Genomic DNA, 14,301 nt, shown 5'->3' with positions numbered 1-14,301 from the left:
CGGCAGGTAGCCTAGTGGTTAGAGGGGCGTTAGGTAGCCTAGTGGTTAGAGGGGCGGCAGGTAGCCTAGTGGTTAGAGGGGCGGCAGGTAGCCTAGTGGTTAGAGGGGCGTTAGGTAGCCTAGTGGTTAGAGGGGCGGCAGGTAGCCTAGTGGTTAGAGGGGCGTTAGGTAGCCTAGTGGTTAGAGGGGCGGCAGGTAGCCTAGTGGTTAGAGGGGCGTTAGGTAGCCTAGTGGTTAGAGGGGCGTTAGGTAGCCTAGTGGTTAGAGGGGCGTTAGGTAGCCTAGTGGTTAGAGGGGCGTTAGGTAGCCTAGTGGTTAGAGGGGCGTTAGGTAGCCTAGTGGTTAGAGGGGCGTTAGGTAGCCTAGTGGTTAGAGGGGCGTTAGGTAGCCTAGTGGTTAGAGGGGCGTTAGGTAGCCTAGTGGTTAGAGGGGTGTTAGGTAGCCTAGTGGTTAGAGGGGCGTTAGGTAGCCTAGTGGTTAGAGGGGCGTTAGGTAGCCTAGTGGTTAGAGGGGCGTTAGGTAGCCTAGTGGTTAGAGGGGCGTTAGGTAGCCTAGTGGTTAGAGGGGCGTTAGGTAGCCTAGTGGTTAGAGGGGTGTTAGGTAGCCTAGTGGTTAGAGGGGCGTTAGGTAGCCTAGTGGTTAGAGCGTTGGACTAGTAACCGAAAGGTTTCTAGATTGAAAAATCTGTCGTTCTGCCCCTGAACAAGGCAGTTAACCCACTGTTCCTAGGCTGTCATTGTAAATAAGAATTTGTTCTTAACTGACTTGCCTAATAAAATAAAAAGTTGGGACTTGGGGTCAGAAAGTCTCCAAAACTAAGATCAGACGTCACCTACATAACCACAAGTTGTTTGGGAGAGTTTCCATTAAAAAAGCCTTTGCTGTCATCAAACTCAAGCGCCTACAGTTTGCCAAATGTTAATGGACCTTTCTATGGGACCGGGTTCTATGGTCAGATGAGACCAAAATAGAGCTTTTTGGAAACAAACACCAGAGGTGGGTTTGGCGTAGACAGAAAGAAATCCATGCAGAAAAGTACCTCCTCCCCACTGTGAAGTATGGTGGTGGATCTTTGATGTTGTGGGCCTGTTTTTCTTCCAAAGGCCCTGGACAACTTGTTAGGATACATGGTACCATGGACTCCATCAAGTACCAGCAGATATTAAATCAAAACCTGACTAACTCTGCTAGGAAGCTTAAACTGGGCCGTGGTTGTATCTTCCAGCAGGACAAAAATGGTTCACTAACCACAGAACCAAGGTTTCACCATGGTCATCCCAGTCCCGTGGCCTAAACCCCACAGAAAACCTGTGTGATGAGCTGAAGAGGAGAGTCCATAAGCGTGGACTTCGGAACATGAAGGATCTGGAGAGATTCTGTATGGAGGAATGGTCTCAGATCCCTTGCCATGTGTTCTCCAACCTCATTACGCATAATAGGTGAAGACTCAGAGCTGTTATTTTGGCAAAGGGAGGTTTCACAAAGTGCTGAATGAAGGTGTGCAAATAATTGTGGCACATATATATTTGAGAAAAATATTTTTTTTCTAATAATTTCTTTCTTTCAATTATTTTACTTTAATTAAAGGTTTGATTTTTGTGAATATTTTGAATGAAAGACCAAGAGCATAAACAATAAAGACATTTTCTTCACAGCCTGTTTTTGTAACGCTTGATGTAGTGGGTGTGGAGTCAGGCGCAGGAAACAAGAGCGTTTGCTATCGTGCTTTAATAAATGCACCATCAAAGAAAGTATACACCCAAAATGACAACAGGGTGTAATCAAAATACAATGACCCAAAACACGTTCCACTTACACAATACACAGTGCAAGAAAGAAATAAGCCCACACACAGAACAGGTGGGGAAACGGGCTTAAATACCCAACTAATCACTAATGGCACACAGGTGATACCAATAAAGACAAAACCAACAGAAAAGGAAAAAGGGATCGGTGGCAGCTAGTAGGCCGGTGACGACGACTGCCGAGCGCCACCCGAACAGGGAGAGGAGTCACCCTCGGCAGGAGTCGTGACAGTTTTGCTCATATTTACCAAGGTGCCAATATAAGTGGAGGGCACTGTAGTTAGCACATAGGAGGATATGTTTCTCTATTGACATCATTTCCTTTAGAACTTCAAGCCAAATGTAAAACTTTCCTGCTTTGATTCATATACCAAATTAGCATACCTCCTGAGTGCCTTCCCTGTTTCATACCTGGTAGTTTGGTGGATGGGACTACCAGCTGTCTGTAACCTAGAGGGCAACCAGTGGGTCCATCTCCTCTATACCATGTTTCTTGTAGGATGACAGTTTCTGTATTTCAGATTTCAAGGTTCCTGCCCTGTAGGCCAAAGGCAGATGACCTCAGGCCCTGGATATTCCAGGATGAAATAGTGAAGACTTTGTGTGTATGTGGTTGGTGGTGTTGTGGTCTGGATGTAGGACCTCTCAGCGTGGGTCCTCTATGTGTAGGTCTGGGGGGGGTCCCCACAGGTCTGGGAGAGTGTCTCGCTGGTCTGGGTGTCTATTGATCTGTTGCTCCTTGGTGAAGTGTTGGGGCTGCGTTTGAGAGTGATGTCCTTTAGGGTCCGGGCGAAGGTGGGCACTGCTGCCTTGTATAGGTGGACCTGGTCATAAAGGCTGTTCAAGTCCAGGGTGGAATGGTAGGCCAGGTAAACATCTGGTTTTGAGGCACAGTCACAGGAAATATCTCTCTCCTACCTTTCTCTCTCTCCCCTCCCGCCTCTCTTTCTCCTCTCTATATTTCTCTCTTTCTCCCCTCCCTCCTACCTCTCTATATTTCTCTCTCTCTCCCCTCCCTCCTACCTCTCTCCTCCAGTCAGCCAAGACTGGCTTGTGCAATAGACAGTTGTTTCCATTATTGAATCTGGAGATTCTGTCGTAACTCTTCTGGGCTGGGCTCAAATCTACTATGTTAAAACCCAGCTTTTCCATCTCTCATCTGGCAGTGGACAGACTCACTCAGACTTCAACTCTCTATGTAGGGAGGACTCAATGCAATAGATTATTACTGATCCTTTTAGTATGAATGAAAGATGTAACATATCTAAACACATGCTCATTCTAACACCATAATGTCATAGTTTTACATTTGGTCTTATCTGACTGGCACTGTCAGTTCCCTTTCCTCTCCATGTTTGAGTGTTTCCTACACGTTTAATACCAAAACTGAATTTAGACTACTCATCATCTGACTTAAAACCAAAGCACAGTGATGGTCTCTTTCTTTCTGTCACATCTTCCATTCCCCATTCCTTCCCATTCCCTATTCCTTCCCATTCCCTATTCCTTCCCATTCCCTATTCCTTCCCATTCCCCATTCCTTCCCATTCCCTATTCCTTCCCATTCCCTATTCCTTCCCATTCCCTATTCCTTCCCATTCCCTATTCCTTCCCATTCCCTATTCCTTCCCATTCCCCATTCCTTCCCATTCCCTATTCCTTCCCATTCCCCATTCCTTCCCATTCCCCATTCCTTCCCATTCCCCATTCCTTCCCATTCCCCATTCCTTCCCATTCCCCATTCCTTCCCATTCCCCATTCCTTCCCATTCCCCATTCCTTTCCATTCCCCATTCCTTTCCATTCCCTCTGCTCTGTCTCTCCTCTCTCTGTAACTTCTGTTTAGTTCTGACCCAAAATCACTCCCTGAAGAGAACAACTGTAGCCTGCAGCCTTTTGATTCTTCCTGCAGGACACCCTGGTCCTGGTCTGCAGCCATGTGGTTCCTTCCATCCCTATGATGTTTCTCCTGGGCTGCAGCAAGACTTGACTACATATTGTCTCTGTCTAGACTGTGTTCTATATTAATGACTACATATTGTCACTGTCTAGACTGTGTTCTATAGTAATGACTACATATTGTCTCTGTCTAGACTGTGTTCTACAGTAATGACTACATATTGTCTCTGTCTAGACTGTGTTCTATAGTAATGACTACATATTGTCTCTGTCTAGACTGTGTACTATAGTAATGAATACATATCGTCTCTGTCTAGACTGTGTACTATAGTAATGAGTACATATTGTCTCTGTCTAGACTGTGTACTATAGTAATGAATACTTATTGTCTCTCTCTGTCTAGACTGTGTACTATAGTAATGACTACATATTGTCTCTCTCTGTCTAGACAGTGTCCTATAGTAATGACTACATATTGTCTCTGTCTAGACTGTGTACTATAGTAATGACTACATATTGTCTCTGTCTAGACTGTGTACTATAGTAATGACTACATATTGTCTCTCTCTGTCTAGACTGTGTTCTATAGTAATGACTACATATTGTCTCTGTCTAGACTGTGTTCTACAGTAATGACTACATATTGTCTCTGTCTAGACTGTGTTCTATAGTAATGACTACATATTGTCTCTGTCTAGACTGTGTACTATAGTAATGACTACATATTGTCTCTGTCTAGACTGTGTACTATAGCAATGACTACATATTGTCTCTGTCTAGACTGTGTTCTATAGAAATGACTACATATTGTCTCTGTCTAGACTGTGTACTATCGTAATGACTACATATTGTCTCTCTGTCTAGACTGTGTACTATAGTAATGACTACATATTGTCTCTCTGTCTAGACTGTTTACTATAGTAATGACAAAATATTGTCTCTGTCTAGACTGTGTACTATAGTAATGACTACATATTGTCTCTCTCTGTCTAGACTGTGTTCTATAGTAATGACTACATATTGTCTCTGTCTAGACTGTGTACTATAGTAATGACTACATATTGTGTCTGTGTAGACTGTGTACTATAGTGATGACTACTGTGGCAAAGAAGGGGGTTGAGTGATAAATGGCAGATATGTGAGAGCAGAACTAATAAACGGGCTCTGCCCGATCACTAAAATGGCCACCCCGATCAGAACTACAGATCACAAAATGGCCGACTGCCAAAACTACAATTCCCAGAAGCAAGGGGAACCCTCAGAAGGTGGAGCCGACCCACAGATAAAAGGTCAAGAAAAACCAGGAAGAGAGAGAGAGGGCGGGAAGGATCTATGAACCATAGAGAGAGAGAGAGACATTCTACATTGGCTGGATTTACCGTGTACGAGCTGGACTGTTTTGGACTTACCTGTTGGCGTTTAGACCTGGACCTACCGAGATCCAGATTTGTGTACCGAACCCTGCTATCCTTGACCTTACCTGCGGCCTGGGTGGACCAGGACAGGGAAACAAACACACAGGTACTGTCATGTTCGAAAGAACTTTCATTCTGGGCTGACTTTGGTGACAGTTTCCCACTTAATTTGTGACAAACGCTCCTAACTTTGAAGAGGTTTGCCACACGTGGTGGAGAATGTGGGCACTGGATTAACCATACCGCTGGTTAGGTAGAAAAAAAAAAAAAAAAAAAGTTTAGTTAGCACTCCAAAGGGGAGTCAGGTTTTTTTTTTTGTGGCTTTGTTTGGTTAGGACAGTTTTTTTCAGGAAAATGAGTATGGAGGGAGCCATACAGGCCCTGTTACAAGCGGCGGCCGCCCAACAAGAGGCAACTAGAGCTCAACAAATAGCTCATCAGGATGCAATGCGAATGTATCAGGACACGTTACAGGTCCAGCACCGCACCAACCAGCTGCTCAGAGAAGAGCAAGAGAGAAACACCCGGGAGTTAAGAGAAGGCCTAAAGGGGCTAGCGGACCAAATTGGGGCTCAGTTACCAGCTGCAAATACCCAAAGGTGGGCCAATCATTTTCTTCAAAAAATGACAGCGCAGGATGATGTGGAAGCATATCTTACCACCTTCGAAAGGACGGCAGAGAGGGAGAAGTGTCCGAAAGAAGAATGGGCAGGGCTTCTGGCACCGTACCTGGCAGGGGACGCTCAAAAAGCATATTTCGACCTGGAGTTGAAGGATGCACAGGATTACAATAAACTCAAGGGAGAGATTCTGACTAGACTGGGAGTGACCGATACTGTGAGGGCACACCGCTTCCACCATTGGTCCTACAGACCGGAACAACCCCCCCGAACACAGATGTTCGACTTGATTCACCTGGCACGGAAATGGTTGCGACCGGAGACCCGTTCGTCCGCCGAGGTCGTCGAGACCATCGTACTCAACCAGTTTCAGCGAGGTCTACCCCAAGAAGTGCGACGATGGGTTGGCCAGAACGAGGTACTTTCCGCCGACCATCTCGTGGGCCTGGTTGAACGGTATTGTACGGTAGGAACAGCTGAGCAGGCGCAGGAGGAAAGATTCCCATTCCCCAGGCCTGGGCGAACCAGCGGACAGGGTAAGACTGTCCCAACAGGGGGAGGGGGAGGAGAGCAGCGTGGGGTCATGAGGAAAGAATCAGAATCGGGCCGAGACACTAAGGGAAAAACCGGAAACCGGGACTGGGGGTCGAGGAGGTCTCCCCTCCGGAACCCTATTATCTGTTACAATTGTAATCGACCGGGACATATTGCAGCCTACTGCCCTATTAAAGAAGAGCCAATGCAATGTAACCTCGGTGAAAAAGAAGATGAAATATGGTATGCATGTCCCGTGGTAACCACTGTACTTGAAAGATCAAGAAACAAACATATGTGCAGGGTGAAGGTTGAAGGGAAGGAGGTTGAAGCACTACTGGATTCCGGCAGTATGCTAACCCTGGTCGTTGCAAACCTAGTGCCGACGCATAAACTGGATACAAGTCAGGATATCAGTGTTACGTGCATTCATGGGGATACCCGTCTGTACCCCACAGCATTAGTGAGCATACAAACAGAGGACGGTCTGCTGGATTATGAGGTCGGCGTGGTCCCAAAGATGCCATATGATGTAATATTGGGTAGATACTTTCCTAACTTTGCGAAATTAGGTCAAAAGAACGGCATATTTGAGAAGCCAACAGCCCTGACCAAGCAGGAAGAAGCATGGGGCCTTCAACCAAGGCCAAGAAAAGAGGTCTCCCAGGGGCCAACCTCACAGGTACTAGTAGGGGAGGATGAGGATGAAGTGGCAAACCTCGTTGATAATGAACAGCCCAGTACTAGTGGGGCTGGGGTCGATCTGAATCTAGAGGACGACTATCTAGAACCAGCAGACCTGGCAGGGTCCATGACTAATTTCGGGACGGCCCAACACCAGGATCCAACCCTTCAGCAAGCCAGAGCAGACGTGCAGGTCGTAGATGGTACTCCCATAAATGATAGGATGATGCCTAATAGTTTTCCCCACTTCATCATGAAAAATGGTTTGGTGTACAGAGTCTCAAAAATAGGGGTTGATGTGGTGGAACATAAGGTGTTAGTGCTGATCCCCACGGTAGAGTGCAAACTACTAGCCACATGGAAAGGACCATATGAAGTACTGGAGAGAATAGGAGAAGTTAATTATCGGATCCGACAGCCAGGTCGACGGCCCCAGGAACAGATCTATCACATAAACCTGTTAAAAGCATGGAGAGAGAGAGAAACACTAATGGTCACGTACCCCACACACACTCAGGAGACAGCTGAAGTAAATATTTCACCTACTTTGTCCCCAGCACAAGTACAGGAAGTAAAGACCCTGATCCAGAAAAACAGAGATGTGTTTTCAGAAGTACCCGGCCGAACTGAGGTTACGGCTCATGATATCGTTTCCCTACCAGGGAGAAAAGTGAGCATGAGGCCATATCGGGTACCCGAGGCTCGACAGGCAGCGATTAGAGCAGAGACGGAGAAAATGTTGACAGCTGGAGTGATCGAAGAGTCACATAGTGAGTGGTCTAGCCCAATTGTGATGGTCTCCAAGCCCGATGGGTCTTTGCGGTTCTGTAACAACTTTCGGAAGGTAAATGAAATCTCCAAGTTTGATGCCTACCCCATGCCCAGAGTAGACGAACTACTGGAGAAAATTGGTAAAGCTCGGTACATTACAACCCTGGACCTGACAAAGGGTACTGGCAAATTCCTCTGACCCCCAGGGCCAAAGAAAAGACAGCCTTTGCAACCCCTGACTGTTTGTTTCAATACACCGTCATGCCATTCGGCCTACACGGGGCCCCAGCCACCTTTCAACGGCTCATGGACAAGGTCCTAAAACCGCACCAAACATACGCCGCAGCTTATTTAGATGACGTGGGGATCTACAGCCCAGATTGGGAATCCCACTTACCCCGGGTACAGGCGGTGTTAGATGCCCTTAGAAAGGCAGGGCTCACGGCGAACCCTGCCAAGTGTTATGTGGGGTTAGAGGAAACGGAGTATCTGGGATACACAGTGGGAAGAGGATTAATCAAACCCCAACGTAAGAAGGTGGAGGCAATTAGAGAATGGCCGAAACCAGTAAATAAGAAGCAGGTTCGAGCCTTCCTAGGGCTGACCGGGTACTACCGGAAGTTCATCCCAAGTTATGCCACAGTGGCCGCCCCACTCACCGACATGACTAGAGCCAGAGGGCCAAACATGGTCAAGTGGGATGAAAGGGCCACCAAAGCATTTAGGACATTACAGGAGGCCCTCTGCTGTAATCCAGTGCTGGTGGTACCAGACTTTGAGAGAGAGTTTGTGGTTCAGACGGATGCTTCAGAGGTCGGCTTGGGAGCAGTGCTGTCCCAAGAGGTAGAAGGGGTGGAACACCCCATCCTGTTTTTAAGCAGGAAGCTGGAACCACGGGAAACCAACTACTCAGTTGTTGAGAAAGAGGCGCTGGCAGTAAAGTGGGCTCTGGAAAGCCTGAAATACTACCTGCTGGGGCGCCACTTCACCCTCATCAGTGACCATGCACCACTCACCTGGATGCATAGGGCTAAAGAGAAGAACGCTCTGGTGATGCGGTGGTTTTTGAGTCTCCAACCGTTTCACTTTGACTTGAAACACAGAACAGGAAAGGAAATGGGAAATGTGGATGGGTTATCCCGCATGCACGCATATTTTGCTGCGGTAGCCCGACCTAGGGGGTCGGATCTAGGGGGGGAGATGTGTGGCAAAGAAGGGGGTCGAGTGATAAATGGCAGATATGTGAGGGCAGAACTAATAAACGGGCTCTGCCCGATCACTAAAATGGCCACCCCGATCAGAACTACAGATCACAAAATGGCCGACTGCCAAAACTACAATTCCCAGAAGCAAGGGGAACCCTCAGAAGGTGGAGCCGACCCACAGATAAAAGGTCAAGAAAAACCAGGAAGAGAGAGAGAGGGCGGGAAGGATCTATGAACCATAGAGAAAGAGACAATCTACATTAGCTGGATTTACCGTGTACGAGCTGGACTGTTTTGGACTTACCTGTTGGCGTTTAGACCTGGACCTACCGAGAACCAGATTTGTGTACCGAACCCTGCTGTCCTTGACCTTGCCTGGGTGGACCAGGACAGCGAAACAAACACACAGGTACTGTCATGTTCGAAAGAACTTTCATTCTGGGCTGACTTTGGTGACAGTTTCCCACTTAATTTGTGACAAACGCTCCTAACTTTGAAGAGGTTTGCCACACTACATATTGTCTCTCTCTGTCTAGACTGTGTTCTATAGTAATGACTACATATTGTCTCTCTCTGTCTAGACTGTGTACTATATTAATGACTACATATTGTCTCTGTCTAGACTGTGTACTATAGTAATGAGTACATATTGTCTCTCTCTGTCTAGACTGTGTACTATAGTAATGAGTACATATTGTCTCTCTCTGTCTAGACTGTGTTCTATAGTAATGACTACATATTGTCTCTGTCTAGACTGTGTACTATAGTAATGACTACATATTGTCTCTCTCTGTCTAGACTGTGTACTATAGTAATGACTACATATTGTCTCTGTCTAGACTGTGTACTATAGTAATGACTACATATTGTCTCTGTCTAGACTGTGTACTATAGTAATGACTACATATTGTCTCTGTCTAGACTGTGTTCTATAGTAATGAGTACATATTGTCTCTGTCTAGACTGTGTACTATAGTAATGACTACATATTGTCTCTCTGTCTAGACTGTGTTCTATAGTAATGACTACATATTGTCTCTCTGTCTAGACTGTGTACTACAGTAATGACTACATATTGTCTCTCTGTCTAGACTGTGTTCTATAGTAATGACTACATATTGTCTGTCTCTGTCTAGACTGTGTACTATAGTAATGACTACATATTGTCTCTCTCTGTCTAGACTGTGTTCTATAGTAATGAGTACATATTGTCTCTGTCTAGACTGTGTACTATAGTAATGACTACATATTGTCTCTGTCTAGACTGTGTACTATGGTAATGACTACATATTGTCTCTCTCTGTCTAGACTGTGTTCTATAGTAATGACTACATATTGTCTCTCTGTCTAGACTGTGTACTATGGTAATGATTACATATTGTCTCTCTCTCTGAAGTGCTAACATGGCTGTCATATAATGTTGTAGTGTCATGTAAATGAAGATCTAACATGGCTGTATAGAATGTTGTATTGTCATGTAAATGAAGATCTAACATGGCTGTATAGAATGTTGTAGAGTCATGTAAATGAAGATCTAACATGGCTGTCATAGAATGTTGTAGTGTCATGTAAATGAAGATCTAACATGGCTGTATAGAATGTTGTAGTGTCATGTAAATGAAGATCTAACATGGCTGTCATAGAATGTTGTAGTGTCATGTAAATGAGGATCTAACATGGCTGTCATAGAATGTTGTAGTGTCATGTAAATGAAGATCTAACATGGCTGTCATAGAATGTTGTAGTGTCATGTAAATGAAGATCTAACATGGCTGTATAGAATGTTGTAGTGTCATGTAAATGAAGAGCTAACATGGCTGCCATATAATGTTGTAGTGTCATGTAAATGAAGAGCTAACATGGCTGTCAGAATGTTGTAGTGTCATGTAATTGCATCATAATGCAGAAACATTGTCCCAACTCTCTGAATACACGACTCTGGATATAACTAAGGACTGTACAGAGGGGCTGTAGCAGCAGGCTGTTATGAGGGGCTGTAACGGCGGCCTGAATCGAGGGGCTGTAACGAGGGGCTGTAGCAGCAGGATGTAACGAGGGGCTTGCCTGCCTGTTGGTCACATCTCTGTAGAGACCATATGTCATATAAACTCAGCAAAAATAAGAAACGTCCTCTCACTGTCAACTGCGTTTATTTTCAGCATACTTAGCATGTGTAAATATTAAATAAATATACTGCTCAAAAAAATAAAGGGAACACTTAAACAACACATTGTAGATCTGAATGAAAGAAATAACCTTATTAAATACTTTTTTCTTTACATAGTTGAATGTGCTGACAACAAAATCACACAAAAATAATCAATGGAAATCCAATTTATCAACCCATGGAGGTCTGGATTTGGAGTCACACTCAAAATTAAAGTGGAAAACCACACTACAGGCTGATCCAACTTTGATGTAATGTCCTTAAAACAAGTCAAAATGAGGCTCAGTAGTGTGTGTGGCCTCCACGTGCCTGTATGACCTCCCTACAACGCCTGGGCATGCTTCTGATGAGGTGGTGGATGGTCTCCTGAGGGATCTCCTCCCAGACCTGGACTAAAGCATCCGCCAACTCCTGGACAGTCTGTGGTGCAACGTGGCGTTGGTGGATGGAGTGAGACATGATGTCCCAGATGTGCTCAATTGGAGTCAGGTCTGGGGAACGAGCGGGCCAGTCCGTAGCATCAATGCCTTCCTCTTGCAGGAACTGCTGACACACTCCAGCCACACGAGGTCTAGCGTTGTCTTGCATTAGGAGGAACCCAGGGCAAACCGCACCAGCATGTGGTCTCACAAGGGGTCTGAGGATCTCATCTCGGTGCCTAATGGCAGTCAGGCTACCTCTGGCGAGCACATGGAGGGCTGTGCGGCCCCCCAAAGAAATGCCACCCCACACCATGACTGACCCACCGCCAAACCGGTCATGCTGGAGGATGTTGCAGGCAGCAGAACGTTCTCCACGGCGTCTCCAGACTCTGTCACGTCTGTCACGTGCTCAGTGTGAACCTGCTTTCATCTGTGAAGAGCACAGGGCGCCAGTGGCGAATTTGTCAATCTTGGTGTTCTCTGGCAAATGCCAAACGCCCTGCACGATGTTGGGCTGTAAGCACAACCCCCACCTGTGGACGTCGGGCCCTCATACCACCCTCATGGAATCTGTTTCTGACCGTTTGAGCAGACACATGCAGATCTGTGGCCTGCTGGAGGTCATTTTGCAGGGCTCTGGCAGTGCTCCTCCTGCTCCTCCTTGCACAAGGCGGAGATAGCGGTCCTGCTGCTGGGTTGTTGCCCTCCTACGGCCTCCTCCACATCTCCTGATGTACTGGCCTGTCTCCTGGTAGCGCCTCCATGCTCTGGACACTATGCTGACAGACACAGCAAACCTTCTTGCCACAGCTCGCATTGATGTGCCATCCTGGATGAGCTGCACTACCTGAGCATCTTGTGTGGGTTGTAGACTCCGTCTCATGCTACCACTAGAGTGAAAGCACCGCCAGCATTCAAAAGTGACCAAAACATCAGCCAGGAACTGAGAGTGGTCTGTGGTCCCCACCTGCAGAACCACTCCTTTACTGGGGGTGTCTTGCTAATTGCCTATAATTTCCATCTGTTGTCTATTCCATTTGCACAACAGCAAGTGAAATTTTGTCAATCAGTGTTGCTTCCTAAGTGGACAGTTTGATTTCACAGAAGTGTGATTGACTTGGAGTTACATTGTGTTGTTTAAGTGTTCCCTTTATTTTTTTGAGCAGTGTATATAAAAAATATATAAATATGAACATAACAAGATTCAACAACTGAGACATAAACTGAACAAGTTCCACAGACATGTGACTAACACAAATTGAATAATGTGTCCCTGAACAAAGGGGGGGGGGGGTCAAAATCAACAGTCAGTATCTGGTGTGGCCACCAGCTGCAATAAGTACTGCAGTGCATCTCCTCCTCATGGACTGCACCAGATTTACCAGTTCTTGCTGTGAGATGTTACCCCACTCTTCCACCAAGGCACCTGCAAGTTCCCGGACATTTCTGTGGGGAATGGCCTTAGCCCTCACCCTCAGATCCAACAGGTCCCAGACGTGCTCAATGGGATTGAGATCCGGGTTCTTCGCTGGCCATGGCAGAACACTGACATTCCTGTGTCTTGCAGGAAATCATGCACAGAACGAGTAGTATGGCTGGTGGCATTGTCATGCTGGAGGGTCATGTCAGGATGAGCCTGCAGGAAGGGTACCACATGAGGGAGGAGGATGTCTTCCCTGTAACGCACAGCGTTGAGATTGCCTGCAATGACAACAAGCTCAGTCCGATGATGCTGTGACACACCGCCCCAGACCATGACAGACCCTCCACCTGCAAATCGATCCCGCTCCAGAGCACAGGCCTCGGTGTAATGCTCATTCCTTCGACGATAAACACAAATCCGACCATCACCCCTGGTGAGACAAAACCGCGACTTGTCAGTGAAGAAAACTTTTTGCCAGTCCTGTCTGGTCCAGCGACAGTAGGTTTGTGATCATAGGCAACGTTGTTTCCGGTGAAGTCTGGTGAGGACCTGCCTTACAACAGGCCTACAAGCCCTCAGTCCAGCCTCTCTCAGCCTATTGTGGTCAGTCTGAGCACTGATGGAGGGATTGTGCGTTCCTGGTGTAACTCGTGCAGTTGTTGTTGCCATCCTGTACCTGTCCCACAGGTGTGATGTTCGGATGTACCGATCCTGTGCAGGTGTTGTTACACGTGGTCTGCCACTGCGAGAATGATCAGCTGTCCGTCCTGTCTCCCTGTACCACTGTCTTAGGCGTCTCACAGCACGGACATTGCAATTTTTTCCCCTGGCCACATCTGCAGTCCTCATGCCTCCTTGCAGCATGCCTAAGGCACGTTCACGCAGATGAGCAGGGACCCTGGGCATCTTTCTTTTGGTGTTTTTCAGAGTCAGTAGAAAGGTCTCTTTAGTGTCCTGCGTTTTCATAACTGTGACCTTAATTGCCTACCGTCTGTAAGCTGTTAGTGTCTTAATGACGTTCCACAGGTGCATGTTCATTAATTGTTTATGGTTCATTGAACAAGCATGGGAAACAGTGTTTAAACCCTTTACAATGAAGATCTGTTTAGTTATTTGGATTTTTACAAATTATCTTTGAAAGACAGGGTCCTGAAAAAGGGCCGTTTCCTTTTTTGCTGAGTTTAGAATGTGTTCCTTGTCCTGCAGACATGGACCATGCTGTCCTTTGAGCGGCGACGGAGAGACTGGTAGGGGCGGAAGTGAGGGATCAAGAAGGGTACTTTCCTATAGGCCAGCATTAATCCTTGACCCCACCCAACGACGCTTTATATAAATCTTCCAGTTAGACCACCAACCA

This window comes from Salmo trutta, chromosome 1, assembly GCF_901001165.1.
Source record: "Salmo trutta chromosome 1, fSalTru1.1, whole genome shotgun sequence".
NCBI lineage: Eukaryota > Metazoa > Chordata > Actinopteri > Salmoniformes > Salmonidae > Salmo > Salmo trutta.
This window is presented reverse-complemented; position numbering follows the sequence as displayed.